Source organism: Siphateles boraxobius, unplaced genomic scaffold, assembly GCF_051911475.1.
Source record: "Siphateles boraxobius isolate OS27281-9 unplaced genomic scaffold, OSU_SipBor_1 19, whole genome shotgun sequence".
Taxonomy (NCBI): domain Eukaryota; kingdom Metazoa; phylum Chordata; class Actinopteri; order Cypriniformes; family Leuciscidae; genus Siphateles; species Siphateles boraxobius.
The window spans coordinates 4,329,383-4,357,293 of NW_027508799.1; the positions used below are offsets into that span (position 1 = coordinate 4,329,383).

Below are 27,911 nucleotides of genomic sequence, written 5' to 3' on the forward strand. Positions count from 1 at the left end.
TCTGGGAGACCGCCAGTCATTTTCGAGAAGAGCAGAGCGAAGGTCCCAGAGAGAAAATGAGTTGCCCGTACGGGGATCAAACCCTTGACCTTGGCGCTATTAGCACCACGCTCTAACCAACTGAGCTAACCGGCCTCTCTCTGGCTCATTTTATCCCCAATTTCTCAGAAATATCCTGGTTGCCCTAATCAGGCTGAAGAGATTAAAGCAAAGCCTGAAAATGGGCTCGTCCGGGATTTAAACCCGGGACCTCTCGCACCCTAAGCGAGAATCATACCCCTAGACCAACGAGCCGAAACATACATCCTCCCTGCTGCTGCCGGGCCGAAAACATTTCAGCTTGCATGGCTTAAAGCGCAATATTTTAATTAAATCTACAATTAATAGGTAGCCAGTGCAAAGTTGCCAGCAGGAAAATGCTGCCTCTTTTTTGTGGTCATTGGAAATCACGCTGCAGCACCTGCACACGTGCTAGGGATCGCGCCTCGTCTTTGTCTTTGAGAGCGATGGACACCTCCTCTCCATCATCGAGGGGAATTAGTTAAAATGGTAGAGGGCTCACTTAGCATGCGAGAGGTAGTGGGATCGATGCCTACATTCTCCAGGGCTGTCCATCCTTTTTACGCCCCCTTTCAAGGGGCACTACCTAGATGAGCTCTTGTGGCTCAGTGCTGGCGAAAAAGTTTTTTCGAACGAGGTACTGCACACATTCCTGGCAAAAGCAGGTGCCACCGAGATTTGAACTCGGATCGCTGGATTCAAAGCCCGGAGTGCTAATCATTACACCATGGAACAAACACACCCTGATAGCTGGCTGTCTGAGAGGGAGATAGTGATGAGGCTAGGTGGAATCAGGTAGACTAAAAGAGGCGGACTTGGTTCCTCTTCCGAAACCCGGGATTGAACCAGGGACCTTTAGATCTTCAGTCTAACGCTCTCCCAACTGAGCTATTTCGGCCAGGTACTTGTATGGTCTAGCCAGCAGGCATGTCTGGGAGACCGCCCGTCATTTTCGAGAAGAGCAGACCGAAGGTCCCAGAGAGAAAATGAGTTGCCTGTACGGGGATCGAACCCGCGACCATGGCGTTATTAGCACCACGCTCTAACCAACTGAGCTAACCGGCCTCTCTCTGGCAAATTTTATCCCCAATTTCTCAGAAATATCCTGGTTGCCCTAATCAGGCTGAAGAGATTAAAAGCAAAGCCTAATAATGGGCTCGTCCGGGATTTGAACCCGGGACCTCTCGCACCCTAAGCGAGAATCATACCCCTAGACCAACGAGCCGAAATATACATCCTCCTTGCTGCTGCCGGGCCGCAAACATTTCAGCTTCTATGGCTTAAAGCGCAATTTTTTGATTAAATCTACAATTAAAAGGTAGCCGGTGCAAAGTTTCAAGCACAGAGGAAATGTGGCCTCTTTTTTTGTGGTCATTGGAAATCACGCTGCAGGACCTGCACACGAATAATGAGAAGCTTACTTACAGGAGCCTGGTCTGCAACACTGGACCCAGTTGATGTTGCAGGAGCAGAGGCAGCACTTGGCTGGACAGAAGGCTGTGGAGGAGACTGCAGAGGAGGCTGAGCAGGGGGCAGAGGAGGAGACTGCAGAGGAGGCTGGGCAGGGCGCAGAGGAGGAGACTGCAGAGGAGGCTGGGCAGGGCGCAGAGGAGGAGACTGCAGAGGAGGCTGGGCAGGGCGCTGCAGTCCTGTGGGTGGCTGTAGTGAGGATGGTCCTGGTGCAGAGGGACAGGGGTTGAAGGCCTTGCTGGAAAGATGGGAGTTGCTCTTTCCAGTGGACAGGAAGCTCTGCAGGCGATGCTGGAGGAGCAGGGGCAGTAGCACGAGCCGGGGCAGGAGCAGGGCCTCTCGAGCCTGCAGTGGCTGGAGCGTAAAAAAACACAACAAAATTATCTTATTGTTTTAGACTTTCACTGCATGACTTTCTCAGCTCTGCTGGACAGCTACTGCGATTACAAGGTTTACTGCAAAGCATGTATGATTAGTAGAGAGATGACATGATGATGAAAAGATGGAAGGAAGCAGTGAAAATCATCCTGTTTTTCATCCAAGCACCATTAGAAGAAATACAAGAAGAAAAAAAGATGGGATCAGCCAAGTGTGAAGCGAAGCAGACCAAACACTACAACAGCCACTTATTCCAAGGGGAGTGGGAGATGACAAGAATGAGCTTTAGTCAGTGATTACGATAAAAAATGAAATAAAACCTTTTACATACACCTTTAAATTATCTTTTTTCCTTTGAGGATGTTCACTCAAAGAGTGAATGTAGATTGACACCTGAGAAGTGCCATTCCTCTGTGTTGTGTTTCCGGTGCAAAGTTTCCAGCACAGAGGAAATGGGGCCTCTTTTTTTGTGGTCATTGGAAATCACGCTGCAGGACCTGCACACGAATAATGAGAAGCTTACTTACAGGAGCCTGGTCTGCAACACTGGACCCAGTTGATGTTGCAGGAGCAGAGGCAGCACTTGGCTGGACAGAAGGCTGTGGAGGAGACTGCAGAGGAGGCTGAGCAGGGCGCAGAGGAGGAGACTGCAGAGGAGGCTGGGCAGGGCGCAGAGGAGGAGACTGCAGAGGAGGCTGGGCAGGGTGCACAGGAGGAGACTGCAGAGGAGGCTGGGCAGGGTGCAGAGGAGGAGACTGCAGAGGAGGCTGGGCAGGGCGCTGCAGTCCTGTGGGTGGCTGTAGTGAGGATAGTCCTGGTGCAAAAGGACAGGGGTTGAAAGCCTCCTCACTCCTCGATCCTCGCCTCCTCGCGGTGCAATTAGAGAATTGAGATGTCCTTCAAGATGGCTGAGCTCGATCGGTTTCCGGGTCATAGGATGGAGGACAGAGGAACGAGGAGACGAGGAGGGATATTGAGAAGCACCCTATGTTTCCCCAATTCCGACTCGGTTTGAGAGTGCCAATTTCACCGCCACGTCAGCAGTTGCGCATCACCTCTGTTTTTTCCCTCCCTTCCGCGAAGAACCTAAAAAGGTTCTACCGAGATTTGAACTCGGATCGCTGGATTCAAAGCCCAGAGTGCTAACCATTACACCATGGAACCAACACACCCTCCCAGCTGTCTGTCTGAGAGGCAGATAGCGATGAGGCTAGGTGGAATCAGGTAGCCTAAAGGAGGCGGGAGTGGTTCCTCTGCCGAAACCCGAGATTGAACCAGGGACCTTTAGATCTTCAGTCTAACACTCTCCCAACTGAGCTATTTCAGCCAGGTACTTGTGCTGTTTAGCCTGGCAAATGAAGGTCCCACCGAGATTTGAATTCGGATCACTGGATTCAGAGCCCAGAGTGCGAACCCTTACACCATGGAACCTCGGCGTGTGTCAACTTTTCCCATGTGGTGCAGAGATTTAAGTCATTCAGTCCAGAAGCGCGATAGCAAGGAGCAAAAGAAGCCTTTGTCTTTTAAGCCCATGTTTCCCCAATTCCGACTCGGTTTGAGAGTGCCAATTTCACCGCCACGTCAGCAGTTGCGCATCACCTCTGTTTTTCCCCTCCCTTCCGCAAAGATCCTAAAAAGGTTCCACCGAGATTTGAACTCGAATCGCTGGATTCAAAGCCCAGAGTGCTAACTATTACACCATGGAACCAAAACACCCTGCTAACTGGCTGTCTGAGAGGTGGAATAAGGTAGACTAAAAGAGGCGGAGGTTGTTCCTCTGCCAAAACCCGGGACCTTTAAATCTTCAGTCTAACGCTCTCCCAACTGAGCTATTTCGGCCAGGTACTTGTGTGGTTTAGCCAGCATGGATGTATGGGAGACCGCCCGTCATTTTCGAGAAGAGCAGAACGAAGGTCACAGAGAGAAAATGAGTGGCCCGTACGGGGATCGAACCCGCGACCTTGGCGTTATTAGCACCACGCTCTAACCAACTGAGCTAACCGGCCTCTCTCTGGCACATTTTATCCCCAATTGCTCAGAAATATCCTGGTTGCCCTAATCAGGCTGAAGAGATTAACAGCAAAGCCTAATAATGGGCTCGTCCGGGATTTGAACACGGGACCTCTCGCACCCTAAGCGAGTATCATACCCCTAGACCAACGAGCCGAAATATACATCCTCCCTGCTGCTGTCGGGCCGCAAACATTTCAGCTTCCATGGCTTAAAGCGCAATTTTTTGATTAAATCAACAATTAAAAGGTAGCCAGTGCAAAGTTTCCAGCACAGAGGAAATGTGGCCTCTTTTTTTGTGGTCATTGGAAATCACGCTGCAGGACCTGCACACGAATAATGAGAAGCTTACTTACAGGAGCCTGGTCTGCAACACTGAACCCAGTTGATGTTGCAGGAGCAGAGGCAGCACTTGGCTGGACAGAAGGCTGTGGAGGAGACTGCAGAGGAGGCTGAGCAGGGCGCAGAGGAGGAGACTGCAGAGGAGGCTGGGCAGGGAACAGAGGAGGAGACTGCAGAGGAGGCTGGGCAGGGCGCAGAGGAGGAGGCTGCAGAGGAGGCTGGGCAGGGTGCAGAGGAGGAGACTGCAGAGGAGGCTGGGCAGGGCGCTGCAGTCCTGTGGGTGGCTGTAGTGAGGATGGTCTTGGTGCAGAGGGACAGGGGTTGAAAGCCTTGCTGGAAAGATGGGAGTTGCTCTTTCCAGTGGACAGGAAGCTCTGCAGGCGACTGGGACACCTGGCCAGGGGTCCACAATGCTGGAGGAGCAGGATAAGGGGCAGGAGCAGGGGCAGTAGCACGAGCCGGGGCAGGAGCAGGGCCTCTCGAGCCTGCAGTGGCTGGAGAAAAAAGAAAAAACTTACCCACTTACAGGGTTTGGCTGGAGACAAAATCTTTTGTGCCAGCTGTGAAGCAAATAAATGCTTCCCCCGCGCCAACAGGGCCTTCACATTGGTCGCCAGCAGTGGGCTGTTCTTAGTGGCAGTAGGTGGAGGAGGAACAGACACAGTGGCAGTGAGGCTACCACAGTGAGTTCTTCAGCAGCCACAGGAACCTCTGACCCTGGTGTTTCCCAAACTGGATCTTGCAGTGAGCCAGAACCAGGAACTGGTCTCCAGGATTCCCTCCATTCTGCCTCACAAAGGCAGTGGCCTCAGCCAAGACCTCCTCTTTACACCTGGCCCTCCCTGCCAACACGATCTTCCTCCTATTGGCCTCCTCAGTTGGCCCCATAAGGAGTCGACACTCAGAGGTTCTTCGTAAAACCGGGTATGCATACATAATCTGAAAGGACACAGGCATAAACAGAACGTTACATAGCTGTCATATTCCAACTGAAAGTATTTTACTACAGCATTTTTTTATGTAATTAATTATTATAATATTATAATAATTAATGATTATTATTATTATGAGCATAAGCATTATTGTTTTTTATACAACTGTGAATCACTTTGAATTGCCTTGTGTACAAATTGTAAATAGTGTGATGAACTAATTAATAAGAAAATAAATAACACTTCTTGGTACAATCTTGCTGGTATCATGCCATGCTTAAATCGTTTTGTTTTGTTTAGCTTTTGTGGCAGAGATTACTAAGAAACACCAAATATAACATAAAGGCGTTTATGGCAATTCATAATAATATGATCATCAAACAGATCTAAAACTTAAAATGGTATATCAAATCGTTTTGGTATATCTTTTATAACATAGTTGAGAATCATTTGTTGAAACAAAAAAACACTTGTTTTTGCCTATTCATGTCTTTTTAAATATGTATAACATAGTATTTAAAAAGATAACATAAATATGTATACTGGTGTATAACATAGTATAGTATAACATATATGAATTAAACTTTTTTTTTTAAAGGTTTTAGTAAAAATCTTCTTGTGCTCAAAATAATGTAATGAATGACACAAAAAATACTAAATTAACAACAACAAAAAAATGGTTTAAGGAGGATATAGCTTAATTAGCGGTCGGCTAATTATCTTGACAGTAGTGACAATTTTTTTTACTGTATATCATGGTAAAGTTGCAGGTTCACATGTACAGAAGAAAACGTGTGCTATTTCACGCTAGCTGGCTTTATTGCCATGTTTAATTGTCTAAAAACAAACACTGTTTATGAATAAATAATGATCGATTATAGAGTCGTGAAGAATAGACTTACCTGTTGCAAAGATTGCAAAGATGACGATAATAACAGCGGTCGCCGATTGGTCAAAAGTAAGCCACAGGAGCAGAGCCAGGAGAGAAACGCGATTGGTCAAAAGTAAGCCACAGGAGAGAAAGGCGATTGGTCAAAAGTAAGCCACAGGAGAGAAACACGATTGGTCAAAAGTAAGCCACAGGAGAGAACAAGATTGGTCAAAAGTAAGCTACAGCAGAGAAACACAATTGGCTCACGTGGGCTTACTTTGGGCTTACTTTGGCTCAATCGGTAGGAAGCAGTAGGCGCAAGCGAGAGGTAGTGGGATCAATGCCTGCATTCTCCAGTGCTGTCCATCCTTTTTACGCCCCACTTCAAGGGGCACTACCTAGATGAGCTCTTGCGGCTCAGTGCTGCCGAAAAAGTTTTTTCGAACGAGGTACTGCACACATTCCTGGCAAAAGCAGGTCCCACCGAGATTTGAACTCGGATCGCTGGATTCAGAGCCCAGAGTGCTAACCATTACACGATAGAACCTTGGCGTGTGTCAACTTTTCCCATGAGCAGCAGAGATTTAAGTCATTGAGTCCAGAAGCACGATAGCAAGGATTTAAGTCATTGAGTCCAGAAGCACGATAGCAAGGAGCAAATGAAGCCTTTGCTTTTTAAGCCCATGTTTCCCCAATTCCGACTCGGTTTGAGAGTGCCAATTTCACCGCCACGTCAGCAGTTGCGCATCACCTCTGTTTTTTCCCTCCCTTCCGCAAAGAACCTAAAAAGGTTCCACCGAGATTTGAACTCAGATTTCTGGATTCAAAGCCCAGAGTGCTAATCATTACACCATGGAACCAACACACTCTGCTAGCTGGCTGTCTGAGAGGCAGATAGCGATGAGGCTAGGTGGAATCAGGTAGACTAAAAGAGGCGGACGTGGTTCCTCTGCCGAAACCCGGTATTGAACCAGGGACCTTTAGATCTTCAGTCTAACGCTCTCCCAACTGAGCTATTTCGGCCAGATACTTGTATGGTTTAGCCAGCAGGGATGTCTGGGAGACCGCCCGTCATTTTCGAGAAGAGCAGAGCGAAGGTCCCAGAGAGAAAATGAGTGGCCCGTACGGGGATGAAAACCCGCCACCTTGGCGTTATTAGCACCACGCTCTAAGCAACTGAGCTAACCGGCCTCTCTCTGACACATTTTATCCCCAATTTCTCACAAATATCCTGGTTGCCCTAATCAGGCTGAAGAGATTAAAAGCAAAGCCTAATAATGGGCTCGTCTGGGATTTGAGCCCGGGGCCTCTCGCACCCTAAGCGAGAATCATACCCCTAGACCAACGAGCCGAAACATACATCCTCCCTGCTGCTGCCGGGCCGCAAACATTTCAGCTTCCATGGCTTAAAGCGCAATTTTTTGATTAAATCTACTATTAAAAGGTAGCCAGTGCAAAGTTTCCAGCACAGAGGAAATGCGGCCTCTTTTTTTGTGGTCATTGGAAATCACGCTGCAGGACCTGCACACGAATAATGAGAAGCTTACTTACAGGAGCCTGGTCTGCAACACTGGACCCAGTTCATGTTGCAGGAGCAGAGGCAGCACTTGGCTGGACAGAAGGCTGTGGAGGAGACTGCAGAGGAGGCTGAGCAGGGCGCAGAGGAGGAGACTGCAGAGGGGCTGGGCAGGGCGCAGAGGAGGAGACTGCAGAGGAGGCTGGGCAGGCCGCAGAGGAGGAGACTGCAGAGGAGGCTGGGCAGGGCGCTGCAGTCCTGTGGGTGGCTGTAGTGAGGATGGTCCTGGTGCAGAGGGACAGGGGTTGAAGGCCTTGCTGGAAAGATTGGAGTTGCTCTTTCCAGTGGACAGGAAGCTCTGCAGGCGACTGGGACACCTGGCCAGGGGTCCACAATGCTGGAGGAGCAGGATAAGGGGCAGGAGCAGGGGCAGTAGCACGAGCCGGGGCAGGAGCAGGGCCTCTCGAGCCTGCAGTGGCTGGAGAAAAAAGAAAAAACTTACCCACTTACAGGGTTTGGCTGGAGACAAAATCTTTTGTGCCAGCTGTGAAGCAAATAAATGCTTCCCCCGCGCCAACAGGGCCTACACATTGGTCGCCAGCAGTGGCCTGTTCTTAGTGGCAGTAGGTGGAGGAGGAAAAGACACAGTGGCAGTGGGCACAGCATCAGTGAGGACAGATGCAGTGGGCACAGTGGTGGTGGGCATGTGGGCTGGAGTAATGTATATAATAATGTAATGAATGACACAAAAAAATACTAAATTAACAACAACAAAAAAATGGTTTAAGGAGGATATAGCTTAATTAGCGGTCGGCTAATTATCTTGACAGTAGTGGCATGTTTTTTACTGTATATCATGGTAAAGTTGCAGGTTCACATGTACAGAATAAAACGTGTGCTATTACACGCTAGCTAGCTTTATTGGCATGTTTAATTGTCCAAAAACAAACACTGTTTATGAATGAATAATGATCGATTATACAGTCGTGAAGAATAGACTTACCTGTTGCAAAGATTGCAAAGATGACGATAATAATAGCGGTCGCCGATTGGTCAAAAGTAAGCCACAGGAGCAGAGCCAGGAGAGAAACGCGATTGGTCAAAAGTAAGCCACAGGAGAGAAAGGCGATTGGTCAAAAGTAAGCCACAGGAGAGAAAAACGATTGGTCAAAAGTAAGCCACAGGAGAGAACGCGATTGGTCAAAAGTAAGCCACAGCAGAGAAACACGATTGGCTCACGTGGGCTTACTTTGGGCTTACTTTGGCTCAATCGGTAGGAAGCAGTAGGCGCAAGCGAGAGGTAGTGGGATCGATGCCTGCATTCTCCAGTGCTGTCCATCCTTTTTACGCCCCCCTTCAAGGGGCACTACCTAGATGAGCTCTTACGGCTCAGTGCTGCCGAAAATGTTTTTTCGAACGAGGTACTGCAAACATTCCTGGCAAATGCAGGTCCCACCGAGATTTGAACTCGGATCTACAATTAAAAGGTAGCCAGTGATCGCACCTCGTCTTTGTCTTTGAGAGCGATGGACACCTCCTCTCCATCATCGAGGGGAATTAGCTCAAATGGTAGAGCGCTCGCTTAGCATGCGAGAGGTAGCGGGATCGATGCCTGCATTCTCCAGTGCTGTCCTTCCTTTTTACGCCCCCTTTCAAGAGGCACTACCTAGATGAGCTCTTCCGGCTCAGTGCTGCCGAAAATGTTTTTTCGAACGAGGTACTGCACACATTCCTGGCAAAAGCAAGTCCCACCGAGATTTGAACTCGGATCGCTGGATTCAGAGCCAAGAGTGCAAACCATTACACCATGGAACCTTGGCGTGTGTCAACTTTTCCCATGAGCAGCAGAGATTTAAGTCATTGAGTCCAAAAGCACGATAGCAAGGAGCAAATGAAGCCTTTGCTTTTTAAGCCCATGTTTCCCCAATTCCGACTCTGTTTGAGATTGCCAATTTCACTGCCACGTCAGCAGTTGCGCATCACCTCTGCTTTTTCCCACCCTTCCGCAAAGAACCTAAAAAGGTTCTACCGAGATTGGAACTTGGATCGCTGGATTCAAAGCCCAAAGTGCTAACCATTACACCATGGAACCAACACTTCCTGATAGCTGGCTGTCTGAGAGGCAGATAGCGATGAGGCTAGGTGGAATCAGGTAGACTAAAAGAGGCGGACGTGGTTCCTCTGCCGAAACCCGGGATATAAATATCCTGGTTGCACTAATCAGGCTGAAGAGATTAAAAGCAAAGCCTAATAATGGGCTCATCCGGGATTTGAACCAGGGACCTCTCGCACCCTAAGCGAGAATCATACCCCTATACCAATGAGCCGAAACATACATCCTCCCTGCTGCTGCCGAGCCGCAAACATTTCAGCTTGCATGGCTTAAAGCGCAATTTTTTGATTAAATCTACAATTAAAAGGTAGCCAGTGCAAAGTTTCCAGCACAGAGGAAATGCGGCCTCTTTTTTTGGGGTCATTGGAAATCACGCTGCAGCACCTGCACACGAATAATGAGAAGCTTACTTACAGGAGCCTGGTCTGCAACACTGGACCCAGTTGATGTTGCAGGAGCAGAGGCAGCACTTGGCTGGACAGAAGGCTGTGGAGGAGACTGCAGAGGAGGCTGAACAGGGCGCAGAGGAGGAGACTGCAGAGGAGGCTGGGCAGGGCGCAGAGGAGGAGACTGCAGAGGAGGCTGGGCAGGGCGCAGAGGAGGAGACTGCAGAGGAGGCTGGGCAGGGCGCAGAGGAGGAGACTGCAGAGGAGGCTGGGCAGGGCGCTGCAGTCCTGTGGGTGGCTGTAGTGAGGATGGTCCTGGTGCAGAGGGACAGGGGTTGAAGGCCTTGCTGGAAAGATGGGAGTTGCTCTTTCCAGTGGACAGGAAGCTCTGCAGGCGACTGGGACACCTGGCCAGGGGTCCACAATGCTGGAGGAGCAGGATAAGGGGCAGGAGCAGGGGCAGTAGCACGAGCCGGGGCAGGAGGAGGGCCTCTCGAGCCTGCAGTGGCTGGAGAAAAAAGAAAAAACTTACCCACTTACAGGGTTTGGCTGGAGACAAAATCTTTTGTGCCAGCTGTGAAGCAAATAAATGCTTCCCCCGCGCCAACAGGGCCTTCACATTGGTCGCCAGCAGTGGGCTGTTCTTAGTGGCAGTAGGTGGAGGAGGAACAGACACAGTGGCAGTGGGCACAGCAGCAGTGAGGACAGATGCAGTGGGCACAGTGGCGGTGGGCACGTGGGCTGGAGCCTGCCTCTTCAGCACGTATGCTTTGAAAAGGGCCATATTGGTGTTAGGCCCGGCCTTTGCCTTCTTCAGGTAGGTGATGAGAGCCTGGGCCTCCTTGCTTGGGTCCTCATACACCTCCTTTATTGACCTACCCTTAAAATCCCCAAACTCCACCATCAGACACCAAGAGTCTCCTGTCCTGTGGGCATCCTGCAGCATGGCCTGTTTTTTTCTGATACACCTCTACAGCCTCGCCTACCTCCCTGATCTGCGAGGTGTATCTGAGGAACAGGTGTTTGTTGTCCGACAGCGGGTTGTCCCTCTCCTCCTCCCCCAAAATGCTGCTGACCAGATAGCAGGCATACCACAGTGAGTTCTTCAGCAGCCTGAGGAACCTCTGACCCTGGTGTTTCCCAAACTGGATCTTGCAGTGAGACAGAACCAGGAACTGGTCTCCAGGATTCCCTCCATTCTGCCTCACAAAGGCAGTGGCCTCAGCCAAGACCTCCTCTTTACACCTGGCCCTCCCTGCCAACACGATCTTCCTCCTATTGGCCTCCTCAGTTGGCCCCATAAGGAGTCGACCCTCAGAGGTTCTTCGTAAAACCGGGTATGCATACATAATCTGAAAGGACACAGGCATAAACAGAACGTTACATAGCTGTCATATTCCAACTGAAAGTATTTTACTACAGCATTTTTTTTATGTAAGTAATTATTATAATATTATAATAATTAATGATTATTATTATTATGAGCATAAGCATTATTGTTTTTTATACAACTGTGAATCACTTTGAATTGCCTTGTGTACAAATTGTAAATAGTGTGATGAACTAATTAATAAGAAAATAAATTACACTTCTTGGTACAATCTTGCTGGTATCATGCCATGCTTAAATCGTTTTGTTTTGTTTAGCTTTTGTGGCAGAGATTACTAAGAAACACCAAATATAGCATAAAGGCGTTTATGACAATTCATAATAATATGATCATCAAACAGATCTAAAACTTAAAATGGTATATCAAATCGTTTTGGTATATCTTTTATAACATAGTTGAGAATCATTTGTTGAAACAAAAAAACACTTGTTTTTGCCTATTCATGTCTTTTTAAATATGTATAACATAGTATTTAAAAAGATAACATAAATATGTATACTGGTGTATAACATAGTATAGTATAACATATATGAATTAAACTTTTTTTTTTAAAGGTTTTAGTAAAAATCTTCTTGTGCTCAAAATAATGTAATGAATGACACAAAAAATACTAAATTAACAACAACAAAAAAATGGTTTAAGGAGGATATAGCTTAATTAGTGGTCGGCTAATTATCTTGACAGTAGTGACAATTTTTTTTACTGTATATCATGGTAAACTTGCAGGTTCACATGTACAGAAGAAAACGTGTGCTATTACACGCTAGCTGGCTTTATTGCCATGTTTAATTGTCTAAAAACAAACACTGTTTATGAATAAATAATGATCGATTATAGAGTCGTGAAGAATAGACTTACCTGTTGCAAAGATTGCAAAGATGACGATAATAACAGCGGTCGCCGATTGGTCAAAAGTAAGCCACAGGAGCAGAGCCAGGAGAGAAACGCGATTGGTCAAAAGTAAGCCACAGGAGAGAAAGGCGATTGGTCAAAAGTAAGCCACAGGAGAGAAACACGATTGGTCAAAAGTAAGCCACAGGAGAGAATGCGATTGGTCAAAAGTAAGCCACAGCAGAGAAACACAATTGGCTCACGTGGGCTTACTTTGGGCTTACTTTGGCTCAATCGGTAGGAAGCAGTAGGCGCAAGCGAGAGGTAGTGGGATCGATGCCTGCATTCTCCAGTGCTGTCCATCCTTTTTACGCCCCACTTCAAGGGGCACTACCTAGATGAGCTCTTGCGGCTCAGTGCTGCCGAAAAAGTTTTTTCGAACGAGGTACTGCACACATTCCTGGCAAAAGCAGGTCCCACCGAGATTTGAACTCGGATCGCTGGATTCAGAGCCCAGAGTGCTAACCATTACACGATGGAACCTTGGCGTGTGTCAACTTTTCTAATGAGCAGCAGAGATTTAAGTCATTGAGTCCAGAAGCACGATATCAAGGATTTAAGTCATTGAGTCCAGAAGCACGATAGCAAGGAGCAAATGAAGCCTTTGCTTTTTAAGCCCATGTTTCCCCAATTCCGACTCGGTTTGAGAGTGCCAATTTCACCGCCACGTCAGCAGTTGCGCATCACCTCTGTTTCTTCCCTCCCTTCCGCAAAGAACCTAAAAAGGTTCCACCGAGATTGGAATTCAGACTTCTGGATTCAAAGCCCAGAGTGCTAATCATTACACCATGGAACCAACACACTCTGCTAGCTGGCTGTCTGAGAGGCAGATAGCGATGAGGCTAGGTGGAATCAGGTAGACTAAAAGAGGCGGACATGGTTCCTCTGCCGAAACCCGGTATTGAACCAGGGACCTTTAGATCTTCAGTCTAACGCTCTCCCAACTGAGCTATTTCGGCCAGATACTTGTATGGTTTAGCCAGCAGGGATGTCTGGGAGACCGCCCGTCATTTTCGAGAAGAGCAGAGCGAAGGTCCCAGAGAGAAAATGAGTGGCCCGTACGGGGATGAAAACCCGCCACCTTGGCGTTATTAGCACCACGCTCTAAGCAACTGAGCTAACCGGCCTCTCTCTGGCACATTTTATCCCCAATTTCTCACAAATATCCTGGTTGCCCTAATCAGGCTGAAGAGATTAAAAGCAAAGCCTAATAATGGGCTCGTCTGGGATTTGAGCCCGGGACCTCTCACACCCTAAGCGAGAATCATACCCCTAGACCAACGAGCCGAAACATACATCCTCCCTGCTGCTGCCGGGCCGCAAACATTTCAGCTTCCATGGCTTAAAGCGCAATTTTTTGATTAAATCTACTATTAAAAGGTAGCCAGTGCAAAGTTTCCAGCACAGAGGAAATGCGGCATCTTTTTTTGTGGTCATTGGAAATCACGCTGCAGGACCTGCACACGAATAATGAGAAGCTTACTTACAGGAGCCTGGTCTGCAACACTGGACCCAGTTGATGTTGCAGGAGCAGAGGCAGCACTTGGCTGGACAGAAGGCTGTGGAGGAGACTGCAGAGGAGGCTGAGCAGGGCGCAGAGGAGGAGACTGCAGAGGGGCTGGGCAGGGCGCAGAGGAGGAGACTGCAGAGGAGGCTGGGCAGGCCGCAGAGGAGGAGACTGCAGAGGAGGCTGGGCAGGGCGCTGCAGTCCTGTGGGTGGCTGTAGTGAGGATGGTCCTGGTGCAGAGGGACAGGGGTTGAAGGCCTTGCTGGAAAGATTGGAGTTGCTCTTTCCAGTGGACAGGAAGCTCTGCAGGCGACTGGGACACCTGGCCAGGGGTCCACAATGCTGGAGGAGCAGGATAAGGGGCAGGAGCAGGGGCAGTAGCACGAGCCGGGGCAGGAGCAGGGCCTCTCGAGCCTGCAGTGGCTGGAGCGTAAAAAAACACAACAAAATTATCTTATTGTTTTAGACTTTCACTGCATGACTTTCTCAGCTCTGCTGGACAGCTACTGCGATTACAAGGTTTACTGCAAAGCATGTACGATTAGTAGAGAGATGACATGATGATGAAAAGATGGAAGGAAGCAGTGAAAATCATCCTGTTTTTCATCCAAGCACCATTAGAAGAAATACAAGAAGAAAAAAAGATGGGATCAGCCAAGTGTGAAGCGAAGCAGACCAAACACTACAACAGCCACTTATTCCAAGGGGAGTGGGGGAAGTGTGAGATGACAAGAATGAGCTTTAGTCAGTGATTACGATAAAAAATTAAATAAAACCTTTTACATACACCTTTAAATTATCTTTTTTCCTTTGAGGATGTTCACTCAAAGAGTGAATGTAGATTGACACCTGAGAAGTGCCATTCCTCTGTGTTGTGAAATAAAATAATATGTCATTTAAAAAATACTGTTTTGTTTTATTTGTAATTGTTTGTAAAATATTGTTTAAGATTTACATACCTTGAGGAAGTTGTTCCTCAGCTTGCGAGGCTACAGTTGCCATCTCCAGGTCATCTTCCTCCTCAAAAAAATCCGTAGCAGCAGAGTCTGTAAAATAACATAAAACACTAAGCACATGTCACCAACACACTTGTATGCGTTAAGTGATACTCACCACATGTAAAGAGCTGTCTCCGGACTGCGGACTCAGACGCAGGTGGTACACGTGGTCCTGCAGCTGTTGAACACGTATTTTCGTTAGACATATATACTGCATAATATATACTGTAATTATTTTAAAGCTTGCAAATCACTTACAGGGTTTGGCTGGAGACAAAATCTTTTGTGCCAGCTGTGAAGCAGATAAATGCTTCCCCCACGCCAACAGGGCCTTCACATTGGTCGCCAGCAGTGGCCTGTTCTTAGTGGCAGTAGGTGGAGGAGGAACAGACACAGTGGCAGTGGGCACAGCAGCAGTGAGGACAGATGCAGTGGGCACAGTGGTGGTGGGCACGTGGGCTGGAGCCTGCCTCTTCAGCACGTATGCTTTGAAAAGGGCCATATTGGTGTTAGGCCCGGCCTTTGCCTTCTTCAGGTAGGTGATGATAATAGCCTGGGCCTCCTTGCTTGGGTCCTCATACACCTCCTTCATTGACCTACCCTTAAAATCCCCAAACTCCACCATCAGACATCCAGAGTCTCCTGTCCTCTGGGCCTCCTGCAGCATGGCCTGTTTTATATGACACACCTCCACAGCCTCGCCTACCTCCCTGATCTGCGAGGTGTATCTGAGGAACAGGTGTTTGTTGTCAGACAGCGGGTTGTCCCTCTCCTCCTCCCCCAAAATGCTGCTGACCAGATAGCAGGCATACCCCAGTGAGTTCTCCAGCAGCCACAGGAACCTCTGACCCTGGTGTTTCCCAAATTGGATCTTGCAGTGAGCCAGAACCAGGAACTGGTCTCCAGGATTCCCTCCATTCTGCCTCACAAAGGCAGTGGCCTCAGCCAGGACCTCCTCCTTACACCTGGCCCTCCCTGCCAACACGATCTTCCTCCTATTGGCCTCCTCAGTTGGCCCCATAAGGAGTCGACCCTCAGAGGTTCTTCGTAAAACCGGGTATGCATACATAATCTGAAAGGACACAGGCATAAACAGAACGTTACATAGCTGTCATATTCCAACTGAAAGTATTTTACTACAGCATTTATTTTTTATGTAATTAATTATTATAATATTATAATAATTAATGATTATTATTATTATGAGCATAAGCATTATTGTTTTTATACAACTGTGAATCACTTTGAATTGCCTTGTGTACAAATTGTAAATAGTGTGATGAACTTATTAATAAGAAAATCAATAACACTTCTTGGTACAATCTTGCTGGTTTCATGCCATGTATCATGTATCATGGTAAAGTTGCAGGTTCACATGTACAGAAGAAAACATGTGCTATTACACGCCAGCTAGCTTTATTGGCATGTTTAATTGTGTAAAAACAAACACTGTTTATGAATAAATAATGATCGATTATACAGTCGTGAAGAATAGACTTACCTGTTGCAAAGATGACGATAATTACTACTGATGACGACTACTTCCTGCTCAGCTACTGTTCGGACGCTCTCGCTTACTGCTCCGCGCTTTGCTCTATCGCTTTTATATTTCTATATTTTGTCTCCTTTTATCACCTAATTTTAACTTCAGCAAATCAGCACAGTGCTCAAACGCTTGGATTACTACAAAAAAAAAGCAGAATTATTTTATTCGACCAGCCTCCCACTGAAAGCTTACATTCCGGGGAAGAGAAAACACAACTGCCTACATTCATAAGGATAAGAAAATGCCTCCTCTGGAGTCTACTTGCTGCTCCAACTGCCACAGACTTTTACAAAGGATTGCAATTCTTGAAACAAAGTTAATTGCGGGACCACCAAACCAGACGGAACACACAAACGAGTTTCGTCATGGACGTCCTCAGCATACAGCCGGTGAGTCCCATGAATCTAGTGCTTCTCAACCGGCCATACTGAGTGTAGAGAAACAAGCCGATCGTTTTACTAATCGATGGCACAAACAGGGTGCGAGACCCAAAGGCACTCGAGACATCAGATTGTCACGAGCATCACATATTACTGCAGTAGCATCCTCTACCCCAGATACGGCTCTGACAAGGACTGCAAACACTGGTCTCCTACCACCGCCTATACATCTTGAGAACAGATTTGAAGTATTAATGAATGAGGAATCCCCAAATTTGATGAATGTGATCGCACACAGACAGAATCAGCCAGTAGCTAACACTGATGCTAACTGGGGCTCAAGGTCGAGCAGACAGCGGCACTCAGCTCACAGTGCAGCCGAGCCCAGGACTCTGATAGTGGGCGACTCCGTAATCAGAAACATTAATAGCAGGGATACAACAACGTGCTGCCTTCCACAAGCAACAACTTCTGATGTAAACAGGGAACTTCAGAAAATTCTGATGAAACATAAGACTGCAAATCGACTCATCATTCATGTGGGGAAGAATGATATTCATAAAGAGCAGTCGGAACTTCTTAAAAAGGATTTCAATGAACTTTTTGAAACACTTAAAAGACTGAAAGTTCAAACATACATCAGTGGACCACTCCCAGCAAGAGGAACAAACGGTTTTCACGGTTGCTTGGGCTTAATACATGGCTGCAAAAAACCTGCAATATAAAAGGAGTGAACTTTATTGACAACTTCAATCTTTTCTGGAGTCAGAGGCAACTGTTTCAACAGGATGGCCACCACCCAAACAAACTTGGTTCAAGAGTGCTAAAGGACAATATCTACTTCTCCCTCCGTCATCCTTCTGCAATGTGTGCCAATCCACTCAACCTGAATGGCACACACACACCTGGATACAGTATGAATGACCACAGGATTTCACTTCAGCACCTGCATGGGCATGCGGTTGACACATCACACAAGGACAGTGATAACACCACTCAGCCACAACAACCTCTGCTCACGGACACAATCTCAGCTGAGCCCTGCCCACAGAGCTCACCACAGACAGACTGTGACATACCAGCACTGCTCCAAGATATAGCACCCATAGACGACTTTCTGGAAAACAGCCAGGGAAACCAGGACAGCATATTACAGCCTCCAATAACACCAGAGCAAAAATCCCTCTCACCGGAAACATTATCACTCTCTCCAGCATCTCCACTTCTGTGCTTCTCAGAGAAAATGGAACAACTGGTGCATGCTGGAACTAGACTATCCCACTCTTTTGCTGCGAGCCCCCAGATACCAACCAAAAAACGCCAGGCCCCACAACCACCAAAGCCTGCGGGCCCAGCTCGCCCAAAAAACTGTTTTAAAAACTTTTGATCTGACTCAGCATGTTCATGGACCCACATATAATCATGGACACACTCTAGATTTACTTATCAGTAAGGGTCTAAACATTTCATCAATTGTTATTAAGGATGTAGCACTGTCTGATCATTTTTGTATTTTCTTTGATATATTGATCTCTCCTGCCATTGAAGCTAGATCTGTGTCTGTCAAGAAGAGATGCTTAAATGAGAACACTAGTGTACTATTTATGAAGGCTATATCTTTAACACCAAGCATATCTGCTGACTCTGTTGATTTTCTCCTTGATTCTTTTAACTCAAAAGTTAAGAGTGTAATTGATGATATTGCTCCTGTGAAAGTCAGGAAGAAGAGTGGCAGACAAAAAGCACCTTGGAGAAACTCAACAGCAGTGCAAAATATGAAAAGACAATGCAGAAAAGCAGAGCGCATGTGGCGGAAGACAAAACTTGTAGTCCATTATAACATCTACAAAGACAGCATCCATGCTTTCAATAAGGAACTAAGCAAAGCTAGACAGACTTTTTTCTCGAATATTATAAACAGCAATATAAACAACACGCGCACTCTTTTTGCTACTGTAGAGAGACTGACAACCCCCCCAAGCCAGATTCCCAGTGAAATGCTCTCAGTGAGAAAGTGCAGTGAGTTTACTTCTTTCTTCTCTGAGAAAATCAATAATATCAGAAAGGTGATCAGCTCATCCTTGAGTTGCGCTGGGGTCAGGCAGATCAGACAACAGCACGAGAAAGTAGCCACTATGTCTGATTTCGAAGAAATTGATGGCAAAATTTTGGAAGAAACCGTACAGCAACTAAAAACATCAACCTGCGCCCTTGACGCACTTCCCACATCTTTTTTCAAAAATGTGTTACACAGCTTAGAAGCAGATCTCCTGGAAGTGGTAAATGCCTCACTTCTCTCTGGGAGTTTTCCGACCTCCCTGAAAACTGCTGTCGTCAAGCCCCTCCTGAAAAAGAGCAATCTGGATAAGACCATATTAAACAACTATAGACCGATATCAAATCTTCCTTTCATAGGCAAGATCATTGAAAAAGTTGTCTTCAATCAGCTGAACAAATTCTTAAGCTCGAATGGATACTTTGACCATTTTCAATCTGGTTTCCGACCGCACCACAGTACAGAGGCCGCGCTCATAAAGATAATAAATGATATTTGCTTAAATACTGATACAGGCAAATTATCAGTGCTGGTACTACTCGACCTCAGTGCTGCATTTGACACTGTCGATCACAAAATACTTCTTGACAGGCTGGAAAACTGGGTCGGGCTTTCTGGGATAGTCCTAAAATGGTTCAGGTCATACTTAGGAGGCAGAGGTTATTATGTGAGTATAGGAGACCATAAGTCTGAGTGGACATCCATGACATTGATCCCTCAAGGCTCAATTCTTGCGCCACTCCTATTCAACCTGTACATGCTCCCAATGAGCCAAATAATGAGAAAGAACCAAATCGCTTACCATAGCTATGCAGACGACACACAGCTCTACTTATCCCTATCGCCTAATGATTACAGCCCCATTGACTCCCTTTGCCAATGCATTGATGAAGTAAACATCAATGGATGTGCCAAAACGTTCTTCAGTTAAACAAAGACAAAACTGAAGTCATTGCGTTTGGAAACAAAGATGAAGTTCTCAAGGTGAACGCATACCTTCAGTCTAGGGGTCAAACAACTAAAAATCAAGTCAGGAATCTGGGTGTGTCTCTAGAGTCAGACCTTAGTTTCAGTAGTCATGTCAAAGCAATAACTAAATCAGCATATTATCACCTGAAAAATATTGCAAGAATTAGATGCTTTGTTTCCAGTCAAGACTTAGAAAAACTTGTGCATGCTTTCATCACCAGTAGGGTGGATTATTGCAATGGACTTCTCACTGGCCTTCCCAAAAAGACCATAAGACAGTTGCAGCTCATACATAACGCTGCTGCTAGGATTCTGAGCAGAACCAGAAAATATGAACACATCACACCAGTCCTCAGGTCTTTACACTGGCTGCCAGTTACATTTAGGATTGATTTTAAAGTATTATTACTGGTATATAAATCATTCAATGGCCTAGGACCTCAATACATTCCAGATATGCTCAGTGAATATAAACCCAACAGATCACTCAGATCATTAGGATCACATCGGCTAGAAATACCAAGGGTTCACTCTAAGCATGGCGAGTCTGCTTTTAGCTACTATGCCAGCCGCAGCTGGAACCAGCTTCCAGAAGAGATCAGATGTGCTCCTACAGTAGTCACATTCAAATCCAGACTCAAAACACATCTGTTTAACTGTGCATTTACTGAATGAGCACTGTGCCACTGTTCGTCCGACTGTTTGCACTGTATTTTATTTTATGTTTTAATTATTCTGATTTCATTTGATTATTTCTGTATTTTATCTTTTATTCCAAACTGTTTTAATTATTCTGATTTCTTTTGATTATTTTAATTTCTTCTATGTAAAGCGCTTTGAATTACCATTGTGTATGAAATGTGCTATATAAATAAACTTGCTTTGCCTTGCCTATGCCTAATAATAGCGGTCGCCGATTGGTCAAAAGTAAGCCACAGCAGAGAAACACGATTGGCTCACGTGGGCTTACTTTGGGCTTACTTTGTGTCAATCGGTAGGAAGCAGTTGGCGCAAGCGAGAGGTAGTGGGATCGATGCCTGCATTCTCCAGTGCTGTCCATCCTTTTTACGCCCCCCTTCAAGAGGCACTACCTAGATGAGCTCTTGCGGCTCAGTGCTGCCGAAAAAGTTTTTTCAAACGAGGTACTGCACACATTCCTGGCAAAAGCAGGTCCCACCGAGATTTGAACTCGGATCGCTGGATTCAGAGCCCAGAGTGCTAACCATTACACCATGGAACCTTGGCCTGTGTCAACTTTTCCCATGAGCAGCAGGATTTAAGTCATTGAGTCCAGAAGCACGATAGCAAGGATTTAAGTCATTGAGTCCAGAAGCACGATAGCAAGAAGCAGATGAAGCCTTTGCTTTTTAAGCCCATGTTTCCCCAATTCCGACTCGGAATTGAGAGTGCCAATTTCACCGCCACGTCAGCAGTTGCGCATCACCTCTGTTTTTTCCCTCCCTTCCGCAAAGAACCTAAAAAGGTTCCACCGAGATTTGAACTCGGATCGCTGGATTCAAAGCGCAATTTTTTGATTAAATCTACAATTAAAAGGTAGCCAGTGCAAAGTTGCCAGCAGAGAGGAAATGCGTCCTGTTTTTTTGTGGTCATTGGAAATCACGCTGCAGCACCTGCACACGTGCTAGGGATCGCGCCTCGTCTTTGTCTTTGAGAGCGATGGACACCTTCTCTCCATCATCGAGGGGAATTAGCTCAAATGGTAGAGCGCTTGCTGCGCAAAAGAAGGGGCCCAATCTTTGCGACCCGCACACAAGCCAAAAAGACGCTAAAAACGAGAATTTGCCCACAAATTTCCCCTGCAACATTATTAGGGCTATATTCCTGTGCGTTATGAAGGAGTTTTAGTCACATTTGAAACAAGTCACCCTCCGCGGGCTGGATTCGAACCCGTGTTCTGCGTGTGATCAACTGCGCCTGCGTCTTCATTTATCTATGACATCATTATATTGATTTATATTTTTGTTGTGTGTATTATTATTATTTTTAAATATTGCACATTACATGTAGTTGATTATTTAATAAAATGAATAAAAATGGAGGGACATGATTTGATTGACATGATTTATCAGATTTGTTTTAAGACACTTCAAATGTTTTATTAAATGTTTTTTTTTGTGTATATTATTTTTTAAAAATTGCATATTACATGTTGTTTATGATTGAATAAAATGAATACAAATGTTTCTTCAAATATGTGTGTTTTTTGTGAGGGATATGATTTGATTGATATGATTTATTAGATTACTTTAAGACACTTTAAATGTTTTATTAAAATGAATACACACAAATATTTCAATGACACTTAAAATGTTTTATTAAAATGAATACACAAATATTTAAATGACACTTTAAATGTAAAAAAACAAATATTAAAATAAATACACACAAATAATGAAATGAGTACACAGACACAAACACACATATATACATATATATATATATATATATATATATATATATATATATATATATATATATATATAGGACAATATGAAAGACTGGGTGGAACCATGTACAGTAATATATACAAAATATATACAGGAAAAAAGCAAATTGTTTATTGAGGAGGTGGAGTTTGGCTTGTATTTTGCTGGCGCTGTTCTGCCAACCAGTCATCTAAAGATTTTCCATTTGAGGCACGCAAGCAAAATGTGGCATTACCATATCGGCTATGGCCAAACTCTTTGGTTTTGGGGCTGCCCACATTTGCTGCACATGTTAAAGGTTACCCCTCGCACATACTTCCTCTTATGGACTCCGCTTTCCGTCTCCTGGGCCCGCCGGCGCCTGTTCCTCTTGGTGTAACGGGAAACAGGAGCAGCAGACACAGGAGCAGGTGGAGCTGGGCCTGCACCGGATGTTGAAGCACCAGAAGGTGGAATCACCATTGACACGGTCATGTCTGGGTTAAGGACTAGTGACAATGACCCAGGTGCTGAAATGGGCTGCACAACTCCTGATGCTGTGGGGGCAGGTGCAATGGGGCACACCATGGTGGTGGCAGCAGCAGGCCGTCGACCTGGTCGCAGAAGAGGAGCCTGTCCTTCTCGATTTGGCGGAAGGGTAAATGTATGTTTTGGGCATGAGGTCGATGCCGCTTCATCCAATTTTTCCCTCGGTGGAGGAAGCTGCGTATCAGCCACAGCAATTGGGTCAGGTGGAGTCAGTCCCTGAGCGAGGACACTCATTTCCTGTTTTTTCTGCTGCCGTTGAAACCTGAAAATAAATTACATGTATTATATATATGTTTAAAAAAGTATTCAGTTAATTTGAAGAAAATAATGTGCCTTGCTTACCACTGAATGAGTGTCTTCTGGTTTAGCTCAAACAGCTGGATCATTGTTTCATCCATCAGCCTGCGATTGTTAAGCAACAGCTCTCGGATGTGGTGGTAATCCGAGAGGATTTTAGACCACCTGGGGCGGCAAACTCCAGCCTTCTTGGTCGCCGACTTGTGTAAAGCACACAGCTTTGTACAAATGGCCTCAACCAAGCGGCTGGTGCTGGGCCACTGTGCTGGTCCCCCGGGATGTCCAATCAGACACCGTTTTACAATCTCCACACCCGTTGTGACTCCGGACCGCTTTGGTGCCTTAAAGCGTCCATGTGTCAGCTGAGGCTGATGTCGAGGCTGATAGTTGACCCGCTGTTTGTCTATGTCATGGAGAGCTGTCCACAGCTGAATGGCCTCTGTCACCTGCAGGTCAGTGAGGTAAGGAGCCTGACGAAGACCAACCAGGTAACCTGCCATATCCTGGACCTTGTCCCACCCAGCAATGCCATCGGGCCCAATGACTGCTCCCTAGTAAATTCAGATTAATGTTAATATATGTGGAATAAAACGAGATTGAAATTAAATAAAGCCCTTAAAGTGTTTTACCTGAGCCTCGTCGGAGAAACTGCTTCCAGTGTCAGATGGCTGTGACAACACTGAAGGGGCAGGGGCAAGTTGGTGTCCTTCTCTAGTTGATGTGGATGGCTCAGCCAGTGACACGTCAGCCATTGATACATCAGCCAGTGATGCTGGGGACTGAGGCTGAGGCAAAGATGAGGGGCTGTTTGCGAGATCATGGCAGGGGTCATTCTCGTACAGCACTGGAACTGTGATGTCCTCCGTGATCTCTTCCTCAAACCCCTCATCTTGCAGGTCTTGGTCATCAATTTCCTCCACCAGCCTGTCTTCATCCTCTGGGTTCTGGAGCACTGGAGTCAGTGTTTTGCCAGTCTGGCTGTAAAGGTACTCTATTCCTAGCAATTCACCTACGAGAATAAAAGGGGAAAAAATATGTCTTAATATTTTGTCTAGTACATTTAAGGCTAAATTGATACTTAGTAGAGTATTACAAAATAACAAATTAATGAATGTCTTGCCTGTATATGCTCCAGGAGGGCGATAGCGCTCATCCCAGGGCTTCCCAAAGACTGTCTTGCTAAGCTGGTCCACAACCTCTCTCATGGCACTGCCATATGACCGGATGGAGGACGCTCCTTTTATGGCAACTTCCATCCGGTCATCATTCCAACGCATCAAGCCCTCAAGGAGATAGGCTTGAAAATGCGCATCACTGGCACTGGTTCCTAAAAGTAAAAAAAAAAAAAAAAAAAGGGTTTTATATGTCACATATGTACAATATATTTACTACACATGAGGTGCTATGAAGTAGCTGGTTACATGTAATAGAGTTATGTAATTACATAAAAAAATTATTGTCATTATAACCAGAGTTATTAGTGATTTGTGAGGCAAGACAGCTTTGTCAATGCTTTTATGACATCAGAAAAGAACTGTAAAAGTGTGACATTTATTAATGTGACATTAATTTAACGTAATGGAAGCAGTTACAGTGCTTATATTTTTTTACAGAAAAATTACTAATCCATATGTATGTAATACCTGGAATAAAACGGTTCAGGTGGAGGTGGAATGACTCCAAGGAGGTAGAGCCTCGAGCATACCTGTAGCAGCACAGCTCCACACCGCCTTTCTTTATGTAGAGCGGAAAGTGCTCTGGGTCTTGGATACACTGTACATGCTTCCGCTGTTCTTTCCATATCTGCTGGATCCGTTCATGGTTCAGAAGTGGAACTCCCAGAGTATCCTTCCCGTCCGCACTGTCAAACTGATCAATCAGTGACCCAATCAATATGGTGGTCTCCTCCTCCCCCCTGGTCCTCCTCCGGCAGTGCAGTGCCAACTCCCTCCGGTTAATGCGAGCACTGACCGCCTTTTCTGAGATGTAGCCAGTCTTCTTTGCTGCCAGCTCACCCTCCTTTGCACGGCGAAGAGCAGCCACATCCTCTGAATCCCACTGGAATATGGACATGGATAGACGTGCCATGAAGATCCCATAGAGCGGATGAGCCTCTGTCGTGACACCTGCAGCAAATCGCCGCATGAAATGCCAGATGTCCAGGCGCACTTCAAGCTCATCCCACTCCGAAAACATGGCCTTCACCTGAGACTGGCCGTGTTGACTGCAGCAATCTCTGTCCACGTACATCACCTTTGGGGATGCCTCTCCTGCCTCTCGGTAGCGTTTCATTAGGCCAGCTGCCATGGGGTCCAGTGCATGTCCCTCGGCGGCTGTTAGGACAGAGACAAGGACTTGGCCGTGTTCGTTACCAACATTTGTGCACCAGGCAGCTGTTCCTGAAGCAGCACCGGCAAGTTTTTTTGTGACCTATTGAAGAAAAAAAAGATTTTTAAAAACAAAACAAAATAAAAACTCATAACTGTGCATTATGTACACACACACACATATCCATATCTGGACAATTTCTGGATATAAACAGGGCTGTGATACCTTTTTTGTGGAGTCCATCTTGAGAACAGAGCCAAATACAGATGTTATTTTGGCCTTGACCTCGTCCAGTCGCCCCAGAACATCCCTGGCGTACACAGCTAACAGCCACTTATTATTATTATTATTATTATTAGACTTTATTGTCCACCTTGGTGGAAATTTGTCTTTGACTTCTCCAAACATATATGCATCAGTGACACAACAGTTAAAATGACAAAATACACACAGTTTAAAAGTATGACACTACCACCGTCAACATACAACAACAGAAAATGGAAAGCAGCGCAGCCGATTAGAAGTTATATAAAACACAAAGACGCTTTCAGTTTAAATTAAGTTCCTGTATGGCATGGGGAATAAAGGATCTCTTATAAATGTTCCGGCTCGCCCTTGGGACCCTGAATCTACGGCCAGATGGGAGCAACTCAAACTCTGAGTTGAGTGGGTGTAGGGTGTCTGCTGATATCTGTCTGGCCTTCCTGAGTACCGCCCTATCATACACATCCCCAAGCTGCCTTTGTGACTTGCCAATCACCTTCCCTGCAATATTAACAATTTTGGAAAGCTTGTTTTTGTCTTTCACATTCAGATTGCCATACCAAGCTGTTATATTGAACTGTAAAATGCTTTCTACCAGACCCCTATATGACATCTCAAGAATGTGTTGACTGACCTTGAAGCTCCTCAGCTTTCTAATTAAAAACAATCGCTGGTTAGCTCTCTTAAAAATACTCTCTGAGTTAACATTAAAACTTAAAGTGCAATCAATGATTGTACCCAAGTACTTAAAATTTTCCACTACTTCCACAGGCCGGCTGTTAAGTACAACAGGGGTGATGTTACTGGCCCCTCTTGGTTTCGTTCGTATTATAAGTTCTTTTGTTTTAGTCACATTAATTTCCAGTTTAACAGTCTGACACCAGTCCTGCAGTAAAGTGACTTGGCTAAAATAAGCTTCCTCATGTGCTGCATTATTTTCTGTGAGAAGTCCTACCAAGGCCATGTCATCAGCATACTTAAGTAAACTAACATTGGTGCTGTGCACAGTCATGTCATTTATATAGATTGAAAACAACAGAGGTGACAACACGCAGCCTTGTGGTGCTCCAGTATTTATGACAAGCTCATCTGAGTAGACCCCATTCATTAAGACTCTCTGAGGGCAGTCAGTTAATAAACTTCTAATCCAGTGAATGAGCCCACCATTCACATTCATCCTATGAAGTTGTTCTAAAAGAATATCAATTTGCATAGTATTAAAAGCAGATGTAAAATCAATAAAAAGAACCCGAGCAAGTGATTTTGGTTGTTGCAGATGTTTAGCTATTTGATTTACAAGAGTAAGAGTTGCGTCCTCTGTGCCCCTGTGTGACCTATAGGCAAATTGAAGGGGGTCAAGTTGATTCCCAACAGAAGCCATAAGATGGGTGCTGACCACTCTCTCCATACACTTGGCTAAGAGTGGAGTGAGTGCCACCGGTCTAAAGTCTCCAAGGTCTGTAGCCCTAGAGACCTTAGGCACAGGTATTATTGTGGACTTCTTCCATACGTTTGGAAAAACACCACAATTCAGCAAAATTTGGAACAGCTGAGTAAGAACCACTTTAAGCTGTTGAGAGCATACCTTTAGCACCCTTCCTTGGAGGCCATCAGGCCCAGGGGTTTTGTTTGGTCTGATTTTAGAGAGACACATGGCTACTTCTTCTTCAGAAAGCTATATATGTTCATAACTACCAATCTGATCACAGGTAATATTGCACCCTATTTTTGGGTCTCTCACATCGTATCTTCCATAGAAAATGTTTAATCATTAACAAATTTGCCACAATCTGCCACGTTTACACTTTGTTTTTTTCTTTCCCTACCCATTATTGTATTTAATCCCTCCCATGCTTGTTTTGCATTGCCTGTACAAAATCTTTGCTCAACCTTATTCTTAAAATCTATTTTTGCTGTAAAAGCTTTACGCTTGAAATCCTTCTCTTTCTCCTTTACTAAGTCAGCTTCTCCTCTCAAAAATGCAGCCCTTTTCTCATTCAGACACATTTTAAGATCCTTTGAGAGCCATGGCTTGTTATTACTAAACACTTGAACTATCTTGGAAGTGATAACAGTTTCTTCACAGAACTTGATATAGCATGTGATTGTGTCTGTCAATTCGTGATGATCAGAGCATGCGTAAAAAAACATGCGCCAATCTGTAGAGTCAAAACAATCTCTTAGCTCCTCCTCCCCATCCTCAGTCCATTGACGTACAGTTTTCAGGAGTGG

The 27,911-nt window shown here is 45.7% G+C and overlaps 12 non-coding genes across 12 annotated transcripts; all 12 read right to left on the minus strand.

Moving 5' to 3' along the window:
* Positions 1 to 222: 222 nt before the first annotated feature.
* On the minus strand, positions 223 to 294 carry trnap-agg (transfer RNA proline (anticodon AGG)). Its single transcript has one exon. It is a non-coding gene; the product is annotated as a tRNA-Pro (tRNA).
* A 591-nt stretch (positions 295 to 885) lies between these two features.
* Positions 886 to 958, minus strand: trnaf-gaa (transfer RNA phenylalanine (anticodon GAA)). The gene has a single exon. It is a non-coding gene; the product is annotated as a tRNA-Phe (tRNA).
* A 93-nt stretch (positions 959 to 1,051) lies between these two features.
* Positions 1,052 to 1,125, minus strand: trnai-aau (transfer RNA isoleucine (anticodon AAU)). Its single transcript has one exon. It is a non-coding gene; the product is annotated as a tRNA-Ile (tRNA).
* Positions 1,126 to 1,213: 88 nt separating this feature from the next.
* On the minus strand, positions 1,214 to 1,285 carry trnap-agg (transfer RNA proline (anticodon AGG)). Its single transcript has one exon. It is a non-coding gene; the product is annotated as a tRNA-Pro (tRNA).
* Positions 1,286 to 3,000: 1,715 nt separating this feature from the next.
* Positions 3,001 to 3,072, minus strand: trnaq-uug (transfer RNA glutamine (anticodon UUG)). The gene has a single exon. It is a non-coding gene; the product is annotated as a tRNA-Gln (tRNA).
* Positions 3,073 to 3,840: 768 nt separating this feature from the next.
* trnai-aau (transfer RNA isoleucine (anticodon AAU)) lies at positions 3,841 to 3,914 on the minus strand. Its single transcript has one exon. It is a non-coding gene; the product is annotated as a tRNA-Ile (tRNA).
* Positions 3,915 to 4,002: 88 nt separating this feature from the next.
* On the minus strand, positions 4,003 to 4,074 carry trnap-agg (transfer RNA proline (anticodon AGG)). The gene has a single exon. It is a non-coding gene; the product is annotated as a tRNA-Pro (tRNA).
* Positions 4,075 to 6,538: 2,464 nt separating this feature from the next.
* On the minus strand, positions 6,539 to 6,610 carry trnaq-cug (transfer RNA glutamine (anticodon CUG)). Its single transcript has one exon. It is a non-coding gene; the product is annotated as a tRNA-Gln (tRNA).
* Positions 6,611 to 7,013: 403 nt separating this feature from the next.
* trnaf-gaa (transfer RNA phenylalanine (anticodon GAA)) lies at positions 7,014 to 7,086 on the minus strand. Its single transcript has one exon. It is a non-coding gene; the product is annotated as a tRNA-Phe (tRNA).
* Positions 7,087 to 12,770: 5,684 nt separating this feature from the next.
* trnaq-cug (transfer RNA glutamine (anticodon CUG)) lies at positions 12,771 to 12,842 on the minus strand. The gene has a single exon. It is a non-coding gene; the product is annotated as a tRNA-Gln (tRNA).
* Positions 12,843 to 13,245: 403 nt separating this feature from the next.
* trnaf-gaa (transfer RNA phenylalanine (anticodon GAA)) lies at positions 13,246 to 13,318 on the minus strand. The gene has a single exon. It is a non-coding gene; the product is annotated as a tRNA-Phe (tRNA).
* A 7,665-nt stretch (positions 13,319 to 20,983) lies between these two features.
* trnaq-cug (transfer RNA glutamine (anticodon CUG)) lies at positions 20,984 to 21,055 on the minus strand. Its single transcript has one exon. It is a non-coding gene; the product is annotated as a tRNA-Gln (tRNA).
* Positions 21,056 to 27,911: the final 6,856 nt, after the last annotated feature.